Genomic DNA, 18,556 nt, shown 5'->3' with positions numbered 1-18,556 from the left:
TACATCGTTTTGCCCATCCCGCGCTCACCCAGGTCTATAAATGATCTATTAGATATTCACCACTTGATTCAATGCTTAGTAGAAGCCCCATATCATTCATGTTTAGATTTTATTATGGTATTGACTATTATTCCTGTATATGATTATTCACTTACTTCCCTTATAACACTACGCTACATCATATAGCCCACTCCTTGTCCACTCTGGACTTATAATTGAATTGTTATGTGTGAACTATTTGATCTTATGATTATTATACTACCCATGTTTGATTCATGATCTGATTGTTACCTTTCCCTATAATTGTAAAGCGCACTGATATCCTTCTGGATCTAGTCTGCGCTATATAAAACTTTGTAAATAAATAAATTCCTGCACTGTAAGACGCTTAATTCTGATGGACTTCTAACCAGAGGTTCCCCACCTTATGAATTTTCCCAGGTCCAGACTGGATCTGGAAACTCCATGTCGATTCTGTCCGCTTTGGATATGACATCAGCTGCGGTCGGTTTGTGACGTAGCTTGGTCGGAACTAATGGTGGCGGGAAATTACTGGATGCCTCCGGGGTCGCTTTTGGCAAGCCCTCAGCAAGAAGAGGATACATACCCTTGATGAGGGCATTCCTCTGTCTGTCTGATTGCTCAGTTCTAACTCGTTCACCTATCTCGATTAATTCTCTTTCTTGGGCTCGTTCTTGGGATTCTCTACTTAGTTCTGACTTTCTGATTTCTTTTTCGGTTCTCTTATGAGCTTCTTTGCGCCATAACTCGATGGCATCTTTCTGTGATTGTCTGGCTTTCTTTTTCCATAATGCCTCTTCTACTCGCATGATGCATTCGGCATCCCATGTACCCGATACGGGCCACCTATACTTTTCTTCTAACTGTTTGGTATATTCTACCCATAAATCTAGATACAATATGGCGCTTATGCCATGCTTCTGATACATAAAGTGACCTGGACTGTCCCTGGGCGGGACGGGAACTGCTGCTTCCAGCAGACCCTTTCTAGTTTTTAACTGACGTAACTTGGAAAATATGGGCATGACTGAACTGTAATCTAGACACAATACAATACACAATGAACACGATACCTATTTCCCATTCATACCACGACATTAAAATACATGAAAAACATTTAAAATAACAGTTCGAACAGAATACTACCTGGAAATACTGAGAACAGAACACATGAATTTTCTCGAGAACAGAAACTGACTAGAACAGAAACTAGATGCACTGCTGAAACAGTACGAAACTTACCGGTCTCATAACGAGACACGTCAGGACCCGTATCCACCGAAGTGAACACTTCGTTTGTGGGACTGTGTACCACCAACCCACAGACCGGAGTCAATGAAATTGACCCTGTCTAGATACCACCCCAGTAACGGTACTCACCGGGCAGCAAGAACGGAAGGCCTCGGACTGGACTGGACTGCTACGACGACGAACTTCGGACTTCAGTTACGGGTGGACCTCCGGATACCTCGGACCTTGGACTCTTGGCTTGGGCTCTGGTCGGGACTCGCCGCGTTCCTCCACCGTCTCGTCTGGATGCTGGACCGCCTCCTCCGTCTCCTCCGTGGGCCTGAGGGATACTTGAGCAGAAATATCTGCCACTGCGCAGAAGAGTTCCGTCACGACTGCAGAGGGTCAGGGGGTCGGCGTGGCTTCACCGACGCGTGGGGAAAGGGCAAGTCCCTATTCGGGCGCCATTATGTGGTATATAAATAAATAATACCGGATCTATTTTTGAATGAATGAATGAATAACAGATAGCTCAATAAATAAGAGTCAAGATTCGAGGTAGTAGGAGTTTTGCAGGTTTTAATACAGCATAAGGACAGGAACAGGACAACCTGCATAGGAATAGGATGACAGGGCCCAGCAGCTGCTGGGGCTGGGTCTGGGATGAGCGCGCTAACTTTTAATAACAATACACGAGCATATATACATAGCGCAAACACATAGCATTACATTGCAGTAGGCGTAGCAGTGGGTGGAGCAGAAGGCGTGACGCGTAGCAGTCGCGAAAGATAAGGGTAAAAAGAAGGTGTAACTCAGACATGTGATGCAAACGTAACAGAATATGTCATGAATGGGCGGAAACATAGGAGGGGGCTACCTAAGGAGCCGGGACCTCTAACCTGGTGGTGCGCGCAAACTGGTAATGACGTGTTACGAGGAGAAGCTGGGGGCTATGAACTCTGTGCTAGGAGCAGAGACTAAAGTCTGGAGGGTCGGAGCGACATGTACCTAAACCCTATCTAGTATCTGATGTTTAGGGAACATGTTGATATAAACTAGAAGTCATGAGGGGAAAAGCTAACTGACTCTAAGACTGGAGCATGCATTTATTCTACATATAGTGCGTGATGAAGAATATTAAATGACCATTAAATACAGTATTTCTCTTAACATGGAGCCGCATAGGCTAGACAATGACGGAAACTATTGATGTAGTTCAGTAGCTTAGGAATGCAGAGAAGGAGGACTAAACTGATAACTGGAATCATAACATAGTCTTGGCAGACTCAGAGGCAGAGCCAAGCTGCACCGGGCACTGCGAGGCAGGAAGTAAGTGAAAGGTCGAGGATACAGGTGGGGGCTGAATCGCTCCTCAGCAAGGGTTCAGGAGACAGGAGCTGAATCTGATGTCCGGGCCCTGTTGAGGCCTGGAAACGGGGACTTTATAATGAAATAACGTGCACACTGAGAAACGTGGCAACGTAGCTTTACATAGGCCTGGTATTCATATTACTCATGAGGACTGGGAAATGACATACCAGAGGTGGACACAACTATAATTGCGTCTTGAATCGGACATGGGGAATAACATATGCATATTGATCATGCACACATAACATATGATGGATGACACGTAGGGACACAGAACATGGCAAAATTTACTTTTCCACAATATGTATGCCTCCTGCATGCGTTGACGCCAGTTCCTTTCTTTCTGCACCTTCTGACGTGGATCCTGAGCTATTAGTGCTGTCTTTTGATAGACTATTCCACCCCAAAAGGTTAACAGTGTGCAGATATGAGCCCTAAAATTACAGGGTTTAAGCCCTGCCATGACTGACATCGACAGATGCCAGTGACAGACACAATATTTGCCTTTGGTGCTTGAGCACCTCTCAGACTTAAGTGAATCACAAAGATATCCACAAATGTGAAGCCAAGTTAGCAGTCCCCAAACTCCGAAAGAAGAAGTAGAGGGCACGGACGCGTTCTTGTTCCTGAGGTGGCTCACTAGAGTGTTCTAAGTTGAACTTTTGGAGTTTGGGTAAGTCGAGGCAATCCCAAAAAAGCATGAGAAGTTGAAGGGTGGATCTCCATCATACTGCCACTCACACCATTCAGAGTCTGCAACATCTGGACACCTTCAGGCTGCGGAGCTGTTCCACTCAACGGATTCTAGCAGTGTTCCCGCTCCAGCTTCCTCTCGAGCGGGCAAACTCCATCAGTTGAAAGAGGCTGCAGGTAAAATATTTAATACTACACTGGATCCTGCTGGAGAATCTTCAGGCTCCAAGGAAACGAGGTGTCTGCCAGTCAGGATGCTGTTGGTAGATCCGTCCCCAACCTCAACTGCACCACCCGAACTTGAACCGAGGTCAAATCCTTCCTCGAGCACGTCTGCCAGCCCCTACCACAGTGCAATGTCTGACAGTCTCCACAGCACCACGATCTACACCATTGGCCCGAGCATTGATGGCAGACATGGGTCTGATAATTTTATTGGACTCAGAGGCTTAGCCCCTATCCTCTGGTCCTTGAAACTATGCCCGGTTGTAAATAAAGATACACTCCATAGGTTGTAGGATGTAATTTTATTGAAGATGATATCTCTTAGGTTACATGTTATAAGTAAGATGATAAATGCCCTACCAGGAGCAAAATCATTGCTGCTCAGCCCACTCTCCAACGGACATTCATACCAACAGGCGTTCATCAACATTCCGTTACATCACACTCACACTGACTTACAACATGGTCATTCTAAACCAGAAACATAGCATTACTATGATTACGAAGACAATGGTGGCTATGGAGGTTATTTTTGTGATGAACCTGACATTTTCTTGGAGATCCAGGATACCAGTGGTTTGAACACTTCACCAGACATTGGGCTATTCTCTCCACATCAAGCTATGTCCTCAAAACACTCCATCTCTTTTGCCACTGTGATTAGGTGGACAGTAGAGGTCCTTGAACTTAGTCTTCCTATGCAGGAAGTAGAAAAATGACTTAACTGAGGTCTCGAACCAGCAGAAGTGAAGACAAATGTATGAGGTTTGTAGTCCAGCACAGAGCAGCCAATACCCCTTACTACCATTAAATGAGGCTCTCATTGATGTGATGGTGGGCACTTGGACAAAACCAGGATATTATCCTCAAGTAACCAGACTAATGGTGAGATGACATACGGCTGCACCTGGAAATCCCCAACTGTTTTGCTCTAGCATCCTACTCCGGAAAGATTTGTGGTATAGGCATCCTCCAGCCACCTAAACCCTAATTCATTCCATACCAACTCACCTGATAGGGAATCCAACCAAATGAACATGTTTGCAAAACAGTTTTTTCTCTGGCACCAGTCTCGCCCTGCTGGGCGGGTACTCACACACATTATGGGACAGAGTGGCAGATGTCTTGCTGGCTGTCCCAGAAGAGATTAGAATGTCTCTGTAACAATAAACTTTAGATAGTCAAGTCACTGCAAAATATACAATCTAATCAGGTCTAAACATGACCGACTGTTTGGGTAAGGCAGTCGGGCAAGTGTCGTGCTTTAGGGCCACTCCTGGATTCGCTTTTATCAGATGTGCAAAAGGCCCTTATGTTGTGTGGCGTTTTAGGCTCAGAGTGAATTTTCCCGATTCATGCCCTTATATAGGTACAATTCACATTGCCCTAATATAGGCATAGAAATCAAGCCCTTATTTAGACATAGCTCATGCAGACCAAATACAGGCATGGCTACTTCCACCCGTACCAAACGTCGCAACGATTTCTTGGAAAATCGGCTTAAGCAGTTAGGGAACTTCCCCTTGCTTGAATATTGGTTTGTCCAAGAACTCATGTACTTTGCAAAGAATGACTATTGTGGAAAAGTAAATTTTGCCATGTTCTGTGTCCCTACGTGTCCTCCATCCTATGTTATGTGTGCATGATTAATATGCATATGTATTCCCCATGATCGATTAAAGACGCAATTACAGTTGTGTCCATCCCTAGTATGTCAGTTTCCAGTTCTCGTGAATACAACGAATATCAGGCCTATGTAAAGCTACGTTGCCACGTTTCTCAGTGTGCACGTTAAATTCATTGTAAAAGTCCCCGTTTCTAGGCCTCAAAAGGGCCCGGACTCAGATTCAGCTCCTGTCTCCTGAACCCTCGCTGAGGAGCGATACAGCCCCCACCTGTATCCCTGACCCTTCACTTACTTCCTGCCTCACAGTGCCCGGCTCGTCCTGGCTCTGCCTGCCAGTCTGCCAAGAGTATGTTATGATTCCAGTTATCAGTCCAGCTCTCCTTCTCTGCATTCCTAAGCTACTGAATCGCATCAATAGTTTCAGTCATCGTCTAGCCTTTACGTCTCCATGTAAGAGAAATACTGTATTAATGGTCATTTAATATTCCTCAACACGCACTACATGTAGAATAATGCATGCACCAGTCTTAGTGTCTGTTAGCCTTTACCCTGATAACTTTTGGATTCTATCAACATGTTCTCTAAACATCAGATACTAGATAGTGTTTAGGTACATGTCGCTCTGACTCTCCAGACTTCAGTCTCTGCTCCTAGCGCAGAAGTCATAGCCCCCAGCTTCTCCTAGTAACACGTCATTGCCAGCTTGCGCGCACCACTAGGTTAGAGGTCCCGGCTCCTTAGGTAGCCCCCTCCATGTTTCCGCCCCATTTGTGACATATTCCGTTACGTTTACATCACATGTCTATGTATACGCCCTGTTCACGCCTCTTGTTACACCTCCTTTCTGCCTTATCTCTCGCGACTGTTATAGGCCCTGCCCACTGTTACGCCTACTGTATGTATTGTAATGCAATTGTTTTTAGTATATATACTTGTGTATTGTTATTAAAAGTTAGCGCGCTCATTCCAGCTCCTGCCCAACAGCTGTCGGGGCCCCCCTGTTGGCTAGCCATCCCAGATCTTGCCCGTGCAGGTTGTCCTGTTCCTGTCCTTTATGCTGTATTAAAACCTGCAAACTCCTACTACCTCGAATCTTGACTCTTATTTATTGAGCTATCTGTTATTGTTATATCCAGTCAAAAATAGAGGTATTATTTATTTATTTACCACATAATGGCGCCCGAACAGGGACTTGCCCTTTCCCCACGCGCCGGTGAAGCCACGCAAGCCCCCTGATCCTCTGCAGCCGTGACGGAACCATACCGTGCACGTGCAGATATTTCTGCTTCAAGTATCCCTCAGGCCCACGGAGGAGACGGAGGTTGCGGTCCAGCATCCAGACGAGGCGGTGGAGGAACGCGGCGAGTCCCGACCAGAGCCCAAGCCGAGAGTCCAAGGTCCGAGGTATCCGGAGGCCCACCCGTAACAGAAGTCCGAAGTTCGTCCGTCCGTCGTCGTAGCAGTCCAGTCCAGTCCGAGGCCTTCCGTTCTTGCTGCCCGGTGAGTACCGTTGCTGGGGTAGTATCTAGACAGGGTCAATTGCATTGTCTCTGGTCCGTGGGTTTGGGTACGCAGATCCAACACGAAGTGTCCACTTAGGTGGATGCGGGTCCTGACGTGTCTCTTTATGAGACCGGTAAGTTTCGTACTGTTTTAGCAGTGCATCTAGTTTCTGTTCTAGTCCGTTCTGTTCTCGAGAAATTCATGTATTCTGTTTTCAGTATTCCAGGTAGTATTTTGTCAAAACTGTTATTTTAAATGTCATTCATGTATTTCAATGTCGTGGTATGAAAGTGGTGTAATTATCGTGTTCATTGTGTATTGTATTGTGTCTAGACTACAGTTCAGTCATGCCGCTGCTCTCAAAACTACGTCAGTTAAAAACTAGAAAAGGTCTGTTAGAAGAAGCAGTTCCTGTCCCGCCTAGGGACAGTCCAGGTCATTTTATGTATCAAAAGCATGGCATAAGTGCCATATTATATCTAGATTTATGGGTGGAGTACACCAAACAGTTAGAAGAAAAGTATAGATGGCCCGTATCAGGTACGTGGGATGCCGAGTGCATCATGCGAGTAGAAGAAGTATTATGGAAAAAGAAAGCCAGACAGTCACAGAAAGATGCCATCGAGTTATGGCGCAAAGAATCTCATAAAAGAACCGAAAAAGAAATCAGAAAGTCAGAATTAAGTAGAGAATCCTTAGAAAGAGCCCAAGAAAGGGAATTAATCGAAATAGGTGAACGAGTTAAAACCGAACAGTCAGACAGACAGAGGAATGCCCTCATTAAGGGTATGTATCCTCTTCTTGCCGAGGGCTTGCCAAAAGCAACCCCGGAGGCATCCAGTAATTTTCCTCCACCCTTAGTTCCGACCAAGCTACGTCACAAACCGACCGCAGCTGATATTTTTATCTCGTCCTATTTGGACGACACAGTCCCAGAGTATGCAAATCCTGTTCCGCCAGCTCCTGTAAATAATGTAATTCATGGTCTTCCAGTCACCGGGGCACCTATTGCAGTACCTGTTACGGTACCCCGGTCCAGCCCGTAGTACAAATTCCCGCCACATCAGTCACTCTGCCAGCACGAAGAGTATCAGTCGACGATTCCAGTATAGGGGCCGCGGGAGGAGGTCCTCCTGGTACCCCGCCGCCAAGTAGACGTTTAGGAGCAGTCGAGTTACATGAACGTGCGTTACAGCGTACGCCCAAATATAAGTCTATTGCAGAAATCAGACGAGTTCTTACTGAATGCTGTTATGATCCAGTCCCAGGCGAGGATAGTATGGTTCTATATTCCGTACGTATAAGACAGGTGTCCGAGTATTTGGTCACCCTACCGAATATGAAAGAAGATCTAGACAGAATGTATCGTTTCATTCGTACAGGACAAGATCCAGAAAGTATTGCTGAAGTCATGTCTCTTAGGAAATCCGAGATCCAGTTTATGCTATTAAAGTTTCTGATCAATTGTTTAATACGGGAACAAGATTCCCCGACTAAAGATCCGACCGAAATGAAAGTTCTGACAAGGTGGAGTGATAATATAGCCGAGGGTAAGCACAAGACACTCAATAGTATAGAGAATATGTACAAGAAAATTTGTAAAGAAATAATAAGGTTACACGAACAACGCAAAGAAGCACAAGTAAGCGAGAAGGAAAATGACTCTTCTACTGAAGAGGTAGAGGACGAGAATACCGCCAGAATAGCGTATGTAGGTAAATCTAGATTTCCAGACCGACACTTACGCCTAGAACACAAGAAAGTTTTTCATCTTCCAGCACCGGAACAAGGCTCTCTAGAACAAGTATTTCAAGCTACCGATCAAATTCTGAAATCACGAATCGGTTATAGTGAGTTAAGTACCATGCATGAACAAGAACTAGCCCGATCAGCAGTCCGATGGATTACTGATTCTACCACTTTTCCAGACGAAATAGTGGCACAAATGTTTCTGAAACTGCCCCCAGCCGAGCAGCGACTGGTGGGTATGTATATGATCCAACACCTCATTACATTGTATGAGGGTCAACATTCTGATCCAGTTCCGTTACATGATATCCTGAACGAGTTACTCCAGTATAGATGGAAAGGTTTAGGTACCGATTTAATTAGTGTCATTCTAGAACAGCGCCACAAATATAGAACGTTTTTGAACCCGCATTTTGTTCATGTCTCACCTCCAGAAAGTAAACCGTTTTACATAGATAGACAGCATCCGCTACGAGAAGTACACCCAGTTAGGACAGCAGATGGTGAAATGCAACGAGTATTTGTTTACACCCCAGTTACCAAGATGGAACTCTTAGAGATGAAGAAATTAATTCCCTGTCACGACAAAGATCCAGCAGGGTTCCACCGAGAATTAAAAGACATGCTCCGTATGGGAGAATACACGTATCCAGATATTATTAAAATGTTAAAGGTCCTGTTGCCTGCGGGCATATATGAAAAACTCAAGGAAAAAGATTGGGAGGTGGGAGAGAAAAAGATCGATTGGACAGCTCTAGAAGCTGAAGATAAGATACGAGTACCAGGTACCGGTCTTGGAGACAAATGTAAAGAATTACCAGAACTATTAATACAAGTTTTGCCTAGATTATTAGCCACTAAAAAGGAAGACTGGGATGCAATCTCAGCCTGTAAACAGAAACAAGACGAACACACTAGTGATTTTTATTCTAGATTTGAGAAATGTTTTATAATAAACAGTGGTTTGAAGACGAGTAGCGAGTCATACCCTCATCTTTTTGTTACTAAACTAGTCGAGAATTCAAGTCCACAAGTTAAGAATCGAGTTTTGAAAGTCGAAAGTACATGGCAAGCTAGTACCCCGTCCCAGATGTTACAGATGCTCCAGTATCACCAGAATAGAATCAGAGAAGAGCAAGAACACGAGAGAAGACGTATGAAAGACACAAAAATGAAAGTACTAGTTGCACAATCTGTTCCTCAAGACAGTCAGAAGAGGGGTCCGAATCAAGCCAGTCATCCTGCAGCTCCCGTTAAAGGGACATGCAATTATTGTAAACAGCCAGGTCATTTTATAAACGAGTGTGCAGTTCTGAAACACAATATAGCCACTGGTAAAATTAAAGAAAGACCACGTCCGCCTAGACAAGAACAAGTTTCACAGACTTCTCAGCCACAGAATGCACAACAGACAGTTCCAGCACCGCAGCCTATCGCTGCAACACAGCATGTTACACAGCAGATGTACCAGTATGCACAGTCCGAGTATCCAGAGTATCAAGCGTATTCATGAAACAGCCTAGAGAGGGAGGTAGGCTTGCCTCTCATCGAGATTCCTGTAGATCAAGAAGGTCCCTATGTTCATAGTCAAGTATTAGGGAAAGACAGAAAGTTTCTGATTGATACAGGGGCAAGTAGGACTACCATTAGTCACGACGAGGTTCCAGGGGCTCCGCTCTCAGGCTCTAGAAATGTTTCCCTTGGATTTTCAGGAAAGCCTATTGTAAACGAGATTTCTAAACCAGTTACTCTAGAAATAGGTCCATTGTCCCGAACTACTGATCTATTGCTTACAAAGTCATGTCCAGAAAATTTGTTAGGTATTAAGACACTGAAAGAATTAGGTGCAGTTATTTGCTGTTCCCCAGAGGGGGTACGTTTGTTTTTACGTGACTTCAAGGGTCACTATGTATTACGAGATTTTGATCCGAGATTGTCTAATGTTCCGCAGCATCTATGGGCGCAAGGTCCAACTGATGTTGGTTTTATGCAAATCACACCCCATCGTGTGACTCTCAAGCAAGGTTTAGTCCTGCCAAGAATCAGACAGTACAGATTGCCACCTGAGGCTGTAGCAGCCTTATCCAAAATTATTGACGAGCTCATTGCTCAAGGAGTAGTTGTAGAAACTGACTCCAATGTATGTAATTCTCCGATCATTCCAGTCATGAAACGTACTGATCCAAATGCACCCCCAGTATATCGATTAGTGATTGATCTTCGAGAACTCAATAAATGTATCATCCCCCAGTATCCAGTTGTTCCAGATATCTCATCTCTATTGACAGCCATTGATTCTGAGGCTACATTTTTCACAGTCATAGACCTCAAAAACGCATTTTTCAGTGTTCCCATTCATCCAGACAGCCAGTACCTTTTCGGTTTCTGTTTAAATGGAAGGAGCTATAAATTCACACGAGCTCCTCAAGGTTTCACAGAAAGTCCTAGCATTTACAGTCAAGCACTTAAGAGACAACTAGACAATATTCACATGCCAACTGACACTGCCCTGCTCCAGTATGTCGATGATCTACTGATCACAGCCCGTTCTGAACATGCTTGCGAGCGAGCATCGCTTACAGTCCTGTATTTCCTAGCCGAGATGGGGCACAAGGTGTCTCCTTCAAAGCTTCAATTCTGTGTCCAGCAAGTGATCTACTTAGGCCACTTGCTGTCCAAGTGGGGTAGGCAGTTGACACCCGACCGTATCCAGTTAATAGCGAGTCTTCCACAGCCCAAGACCCAGAAGGAGGTACGAGCTTTTATCGGCCTTACTTCTTATTGCAGACAATGGATTCCTCAGTATGCATTTCTAGCCAAGCCACTGATACAGTTAACGACACAGGAGGCAGCCGTATCGACTGTCCTCCCTTGGACATCTGAACATACACTTAGTTTCAATGAGTTAAAGAAAGCTTTATGCCAAGCTCCTGTTCTAGCTACACCGAACTACAATAAGTCTTTTACACTTTTTGTCACAGAACGTGATGGTACAGCATTATCTGTTCTTACACAAGATCAAGCAGGACAGTACAAGCCCTGTGCTTATTTTTCGAGTACACTAGATCCAGTAGCCCAGGCTCTGCCTGCGTGCCTCAAGTCAGTTGCAGCCACAGCACTAGCTATCAGACAAAGTGATTCCATAGTATTAGGACACTCCCTGACAGTACAAGTTCCACACTCCGTGGAAGTTCTTTTAAACCGAACACAGACCCAGCACTTGACAATTGCACGTTTGACAGGTTATGAACTGACACTGTTCCAGCCACACATAGAAATCAGACGCTGCAACGTTTTAAATCCTGCTACACTGTTACCGTCAGTTACCTTAAACCCTGCCACACATGATTGTGTGGAAGTAGTTAACATTATGACAAAGCCAAGACAAGACCTGACAGATATTCCATTACCAAATCCCGATCTGACACTTTATGTGGATGGTTCATGTATGAGAACCAGTACAGGAGAACTAGTAGCCGCGTATGCAGTGACTACTGACACTGAAGTTATTGAAACACACCGTATTGACACCCTGTCTGCTCAAGCAGCAGAGCTAGTGTCTCTGACTCAAGCCTGCATACACGCCAAGAACCTGACAGTTAATATTTACACAGATTCACGCTACGCATTCGGAGTTGTACACGACTTCGGAGTGCTCTGGCAGGAGAGAGGTTTCATGACTTCTCATGGAACCAAGATTCAGCATGGTTTCCTTATTCAAGCTCTGTTAGATGCAATACATTTACCAACAGCTATCGCTATCATGAAATGCAAAGCACATATGAAAGTCACTGACATTATTTCCCAAGGTAATGATCTAGCAGATCGAACAGCCAAGCTTACAGCACAGACACCAGACATACCAGTTAACAAGACACCGACATCCACTCTAGAACAGACTACTTGTATGACAGTTAAGGACCCTACTCAAGATGTCATAGATATCCAGTTACATGCTACTCCCGAAGAAATCAAGAAATGGTCCGAACAAGGAGGGGTCCAGACAGATCAGGGATGGGTGACGAAGGGTAGAGCCACATGGTTTCTCCCCGACTCAATGGTTCAAGTCATTATCAATACCGCACATAGTCCAGCACACTTAGGAGAAAAAGCCATGTTAGACAGTATCCAGAACCTTTGGTTCAACAAGCATTTACGAGCTGCAGCCAAGCAGAAAGTCCGTACTTGTATGATATGTTGCCAGTTCAATCCAGGTAAAAGTGTCCCAGTGGAACAAGGTGGATTCCAGCCCCCTGACCACCCTTTTGAGGTCCTCCAGATGGATTATATTCAGATGGAGCGATGTCGAGGTTTCAAGTATGTTCTTGTAGTTGTATGCGCTTTGTCCAGGTGGACAGAAGCATATCCAGTCCCAGATTACACAGCCGCGACCACTGCCAAGCAGTTGGTTCGTGAATATTTCCCCCGTTATGGACTCCCTAGGGTCGTGTATTCTGATAACGGCCAGCCATTCTCATCTGAACTCATGAAGCACGTTTCCCTTTTACTAGGGTACCAGTGGAAGTTCCATTGTGTACGCCATCCAGAAGCAGCCGGTCTCGTAGAGAGACATAATCAAACCTTGAAAATCCGTATTGCCAAAGTCTGTAAAGAGAAAGGTGTAGACTGGTTAGTTGCCCTGCCAGTCGCCCTGTTCTATATGCGCATGGTCGCACATTCCAGATCAGGTCTGTCCCCTTATGAGGTCGTATTCGGCCGCCCCCGAACGTGTGGGGTACACCTAGACCCCGAAGTATTACAGATGTTTCCAGTAATATGCTGACAGATTACCTAGCTTCCTTGATGTCTGCCCTACACTCTTGTCGTTCACAGGTTGCCGCCGCATTTCCAGACAATACCGAGGTGAAACCGCATGAAATTGTTCCAGGAAGCTTGGTTCTCGTCCGGAATTTTGATCGTTCAAGTCCGCTGGAGCCTCGCTGGAAGGAGCCGAAGTTAGTCCTTCTGACCACCCGTACGGCCGTGAAGTTGGAGGGCCGTAAGGGGTGGGTCCATCTGTCTCACGTCAAGAAATTTCATGGACTAAAACCTAAAACTTTTGCCAAGGATTGCATTTTACCTAAAGACTGCCAAGATACTATTCTTAAGGACTGTCCCGCAAATGACATTGATATCAAGCCTCCCCTGTTAGAGAAAACTCCACAGCAGGAGTATAAAAGTAAGCTCCGGTCTAGTAAAATAAGTCAGCCAGTTTAATTGTCTAAGTCCTCCCCTAGGTGAAACGGTTAGACAGGTATCTGACATGTATGAAATAGACCCCCATAGTGAGAGAGTTAGTCAAAACTCAATCCGATGTATCATTTTTCTAAGTTTTATATTGTTTCTCAGCTTGATGATTACCTGCACGAGTTATGCATTTCATTTATGTTTTCCAATTTCTCATGTAAATAAGTATTCTAATGCTACAGTAGAGCACACGTTTAGTGATCTGCCTCCTCACGAACTATCCTATCGTCTTGCTATGCGCAACAATTCATTCATCCGTATGTTACATTATTCACACCAGACCAGCAATGCCACTAATTGTTGGGTGTGTGGTCGACTCCCCCCTTTCCAGACACCGAAGGGAGTTCTGCCACTCTTTCCTTATCCATTTTCATATAATGGGTCATGTGGAGCCTGGTCCATGTTAACATCATCCACAACAGATATGTCCCTTCTGAACAGTACATGTTTTCCAGACAAGCAAGGTCTTCCCCACAGAACAGGGTTAGATCTAGAAAATGAAGTTTATAATTTGGGTAATTATTCTTCGAATTTTATGGTCCTGAATGTTCAGTCTGATCCTACTCCAGACTTACCTGCTATTTCAGTACTACCAGTCAAAGGCGAATTATGTGTCAGAAATAATGGTTCCGTACATGTAGGACACAGTGATTGTACTACTATTGTCGAGTATAGTGACAGTGGGAAATCTATTTTCAAAGCTTCACGTCATTCTTATTTTGTTTGTGGTCAGACCGCATATGTTCGTCTGCCCCTCGATTGGGAGGGAACCTGTTACATTGCCTTCCTACTGCCACCAGTTTTCCTAGCCCCGTCTGATTATCACAGAAACACACATCTAGTACACATTAGACATAGCAGGGAGATCGAGTCCCCAGTTGTCGATCAAACTGAAACTGCTCTAGAACAGTATACAGATTTCAATAAAGGATTCTTCTTCTTTATAGGACCTATCCAGAATAGCAAGTTAATACGTAGACTAACCAGAACCCTTGAAGCGGTAGTGAACGAGACTGCCTCTGCCCTAGGTAACTTAACCGAAGAGCAATCTGCTATGAGATTTGTCGTGCTCCAAAATCGTCTCGTTCTTGACGTCATACTGGCCGATAGAGGAGGAGCATGTAGAGTCATCGGATCTAGTTGCTGCATTTTCATTCCAAATAACGCGCCGTCTGTTTATTCAGCTATAACCAGACTTCATAAAATTGCCCATCAGTTACACCAGAATCCAGGCACCTGGACATGGTCCGGTTGGTTTTGGAGTATTATTTCTGCCTGGGGATGGAAAATATTGTCATTTCTAGGTATTGCAGTAGCGATCATATTCAGTTGCTGCCTCTGTATACAATGTGGCCCTGCGATTTGCGGCATTTGTGCTACCTCTTGTATTCCTAGTCCCAAGTCCCGTCCTAAATCCCGTTCCAAGAAAATTCGAGACGAACAAATGATACTGTATGAAATGATAGATGGTATCATGAATATTGATGTTTCCTGATGGAAACGTAGTGACAAGGAGGGAATGTGGAAAAGTAAATTTTGCCATGTTCTGTGTCCCTACGTGTCCTCCATCCTATGTTATGTGTGCATGATTAATATGCATATGTATTCCCCATGATCGATTAAAGACGCAATTACAGTTGTGTCCATCCCTAGTATGTCAGTTTCCAGTTCTCGTGAATACACCGAATATCAGGCCTATGTAAAGCTACGTTGCCACGTTTCTCAGTGTGCACGTTAAATTCATTGTAAAAGTCCCCGTTTCTAGGCCTCAAAAGGGCCGGACTCAGATTCAGCTCCTGTCTCCTGAACCCTCGCTGAGGAGCGATACAGCCCCCACCTGTATCCCTGACCCTTCACTTACTTCCTGCCTCACAGTGCCCGGCTCGTCCTGGCTCTGCCTGCCAGTCTGCCAAGAGTATGTTATGATTCCAGTTATCAGTCCAGCTCTCCTTCTCTGCATTCCTAAGCTACTGAATCGCATCAATAGTTTCAGTCATCGTCTAGCCTTTACGTCTCCATGTAAGAGAAATACTGTATTAATGGTCATTTAATATTCCTCAACACGCACTACATGTAGAATAATGCATGCACCAGTCTTAGTGTCTGTTAGCCTTTACCCTGATAACTTTTGGATTCTATCAACATGTTCTCTAAACATCAGATACTAGATAGTGTTTAGGTACATGTCGCTCTGACTCTCCAGACTTCAGTCTCTGCTCCTAGCGCAGAAGTCATAGCCCCCAGCTTCTCCTAGTAACACATCATTGCCAGCTTGCGCGCACCACTAGGTTAGAGGTCCCGGCTCCTTAGGTAGCCCCCTCCATGTTTCCGCCCCATTTGTGACATATTCCGTTACGTTTACATCACATGTCTATGTATACGCCCTGTTCACGCCTCTTGTTACACCTCCTTTCTGCCTTATCTCTCGCGACTGTTATAGGCCCTGCCCACTGTTACGCCTACTGTATGTATTGTAATGCAATTGTTTTTAGTATATATACTTGTGTATTGTTATTAAAAGTTAGCGCGCTCATTCCAGCTCCTGCCCGACAGCTGTCGGGGCCCCCCTGTTGGCTAGCCATCCCAGATCTTGCCCGTGCAGGTTGTCCTGTTCCTGTCCTTTATGCTGTATTAAAACCTGCAAACTCCTACTACCTCGAATCTTGACTCTTATTTATTGAGCTATCTGTTATTGTTATATCCAGTCAAAAATAGAGGTATTATTTATTTATTTACCACACTATTCCCAAGGGGTTCTTTCCTGACGTTATTATGCTCGACTTTACGTCAAACTATGGCATTCCTAGACACCTTCAAGGTATAAATATACCTTCACTTGCTCTAGCAAGACACGGTGGTTCGGAGCATTTGGACTATCTGCTTGCCTGACGCAGCTCGCTACAGCAAGTGCCGAAGGAAGCCGACCCTCCAGCTTCTGCAATGATCAAGAGGCTGCCTTTCTCTCGCTGAGAATCCAGCTCCAGTGTTTCCAAGCTCCCCCTGTTTAGAAAACTAAACCTATGCTACACAATACTTACTTCTTACCACGTACTAGACTTAGGTTAGGTACATTGGGGTAGGCGTATTTAGAAGCACCAATTGAGTATTTTTAGTCATTGTTATTTATGTGTGTATTTTTACATGGCTTAGAAACCATTCAAGGCTCTTTCAGTATTATTTTATAATATTGTTATCGCTGTACGCATTATACTTTGCAGTCTGCATTACGATTGTAGCAGTTCACTATTCTTGCATGAGAAAGAAGACTGTTCCATAAACCTTTTTTTAATGTTTATGCGGTTGTCAGAAACTAATCCCTTCTTGTGATTACGAGAAAGTTTCTAGTAACCTCTGAGCTAGCTGGCACTCACTTTTATATATTTGATTAAGACCTAGTCGACCTCAGTCCTACGTCTAATCTATAGGATATATTATTCCAATGCGCAGAGCCTACTGGGAATATAGGAACTACACTACACTTATGGACATGCCGTTTGATACCTCTAAACTATTTGGAACAAAGAGATTTGAAGAGAGCAATGCTACTGCTAGCTCTCTGGGCTTAGCTCATCCTGCTCGACAGTTCCCCCAACAGCAGCGCCCCTTATGAGGCTTTGGTAAGGAATATCAGCAAACAGTGCCAAACCCTCCCTCTGCAGCAACATGCCTACCAGTCCTTTCAAGGGCAAGAATGGGGAGCAGACTCACAGCATCCAGGGCCACAAGGGCAATGCACTACCCAGCCCTAGTCCTGCCTCTGCAGCTCCTTAGAAACTGTTTTAATTTGTTCTTGGTGGCACACTATCGCTCAGTAGGCAGTCAAGTCACCTATCACTTCTCCAGCTGGTGAAACATCATGTCAGACCAATAGTTGCTGATCATGGAACACCAATACTCTATTACCTTCCTATGCTCCCCCCATACATGCCACCCACACACAACTCTCAGAGGACCACTTGTCTATTTTCCGCAGCGATGTTCAGACTCTCTTGGCCAAGGGAGAATAAGAGAGAGTGTCGACATCGGAGATTGGGACTAGTCGCTACTCCTCTTCTCCAGTGTTGGATCTCATAGATTTACATGCTTGTATTATTTCCCATCATCCCACTGGGAACCCTTAGTTAGAATGTTACTATGGCAGCGTACACCCCACACTCAATAAAATAAAAATTTCTCATAGGCTTTAGTAAAACATTTACCTCATTATGTATGAACCAAACTGCAGTCAATCAGGGACCAGCATCCTCAAGGGCTTTCCTGTCAGAAACTTCCAACCGTCGTATTTGTCACTGCATGTCACAGTGAATAACCCTCAAGAAAAGCACTTTACTACAAGACATTTCTTCAATATTTTTTCTGTGAAAAGCAGCCTTAGAACATCATGTCAAAGCAGGGAAAGAAGTGGCCCTTCGCCCTCGGAAATCCACCCACTCCTACCGACCACACACACAACCTCGGCATCATCCTCTACTCCTCCCTCTCCATGAACCAACAGATCAACGCCGTCGCCTCCACCAGCTTCAACTGCCTGTGCATCCTCCGCAAAACCTTCAAGTGGATTCTCCCCCTAACTGCAGAAAGACTGTCACCCACGCACTCATAACCAGCAGACTGGACTATGGCAACGCCCTGTACGCCGGAATCAACAAAACCCTACTACACAGACCATCCAAAAAGCAGCTGCCAGACTCTTCCTCGGAACTCCGCGTCACAAGCACATGACCCAACACCTGCGAGACCTCCACTGGCTCCCCGTTGAGAAAAGGGTCACGTTCAAACTTCTCACCCACGCCTACAAATCCCTCTACAACGTCGGACCCAAATACCTCAACGAGAGAGTATCCTTCCACTCACCCAAGAGAAGCCTCCTCTCTGCCGACCTTGCCCTGG

At 44.9% G+C, this 18,556-nt stretch overlaps 1 protein-coding gene across 1 annotated transcript in view; it reads left to right on the top strand.

Moving 5' to 3' along the window:
• LOC144762269 (ATP-binding cassette sub-family C member 10-like) overlaps positions 1 to 18,556 on the top strand; it is a 392,992-nt gene that overhangs the window by 353,695 nt on the left and 20,741 nt on the right. The window lies entirely within an intron of this gene.

This window comes from Lissotriton helveticus, chromosome 6, assembly GCF_964261635.1.
Source record: "Lissotriton helveticus chromosome 6, aLisHel1.1, whole genome shotgun sequence".
NCBI lineage: Eukaryota > Metazoa > Chordata > Amphibia > Caudata > Salamandridae > Lissotriton > Lissotriton helveticus.
Note: the sequence above shows the minus strand (reverse complement) of the source record. Positions and strands in the feature narration are given on the sequence as shown.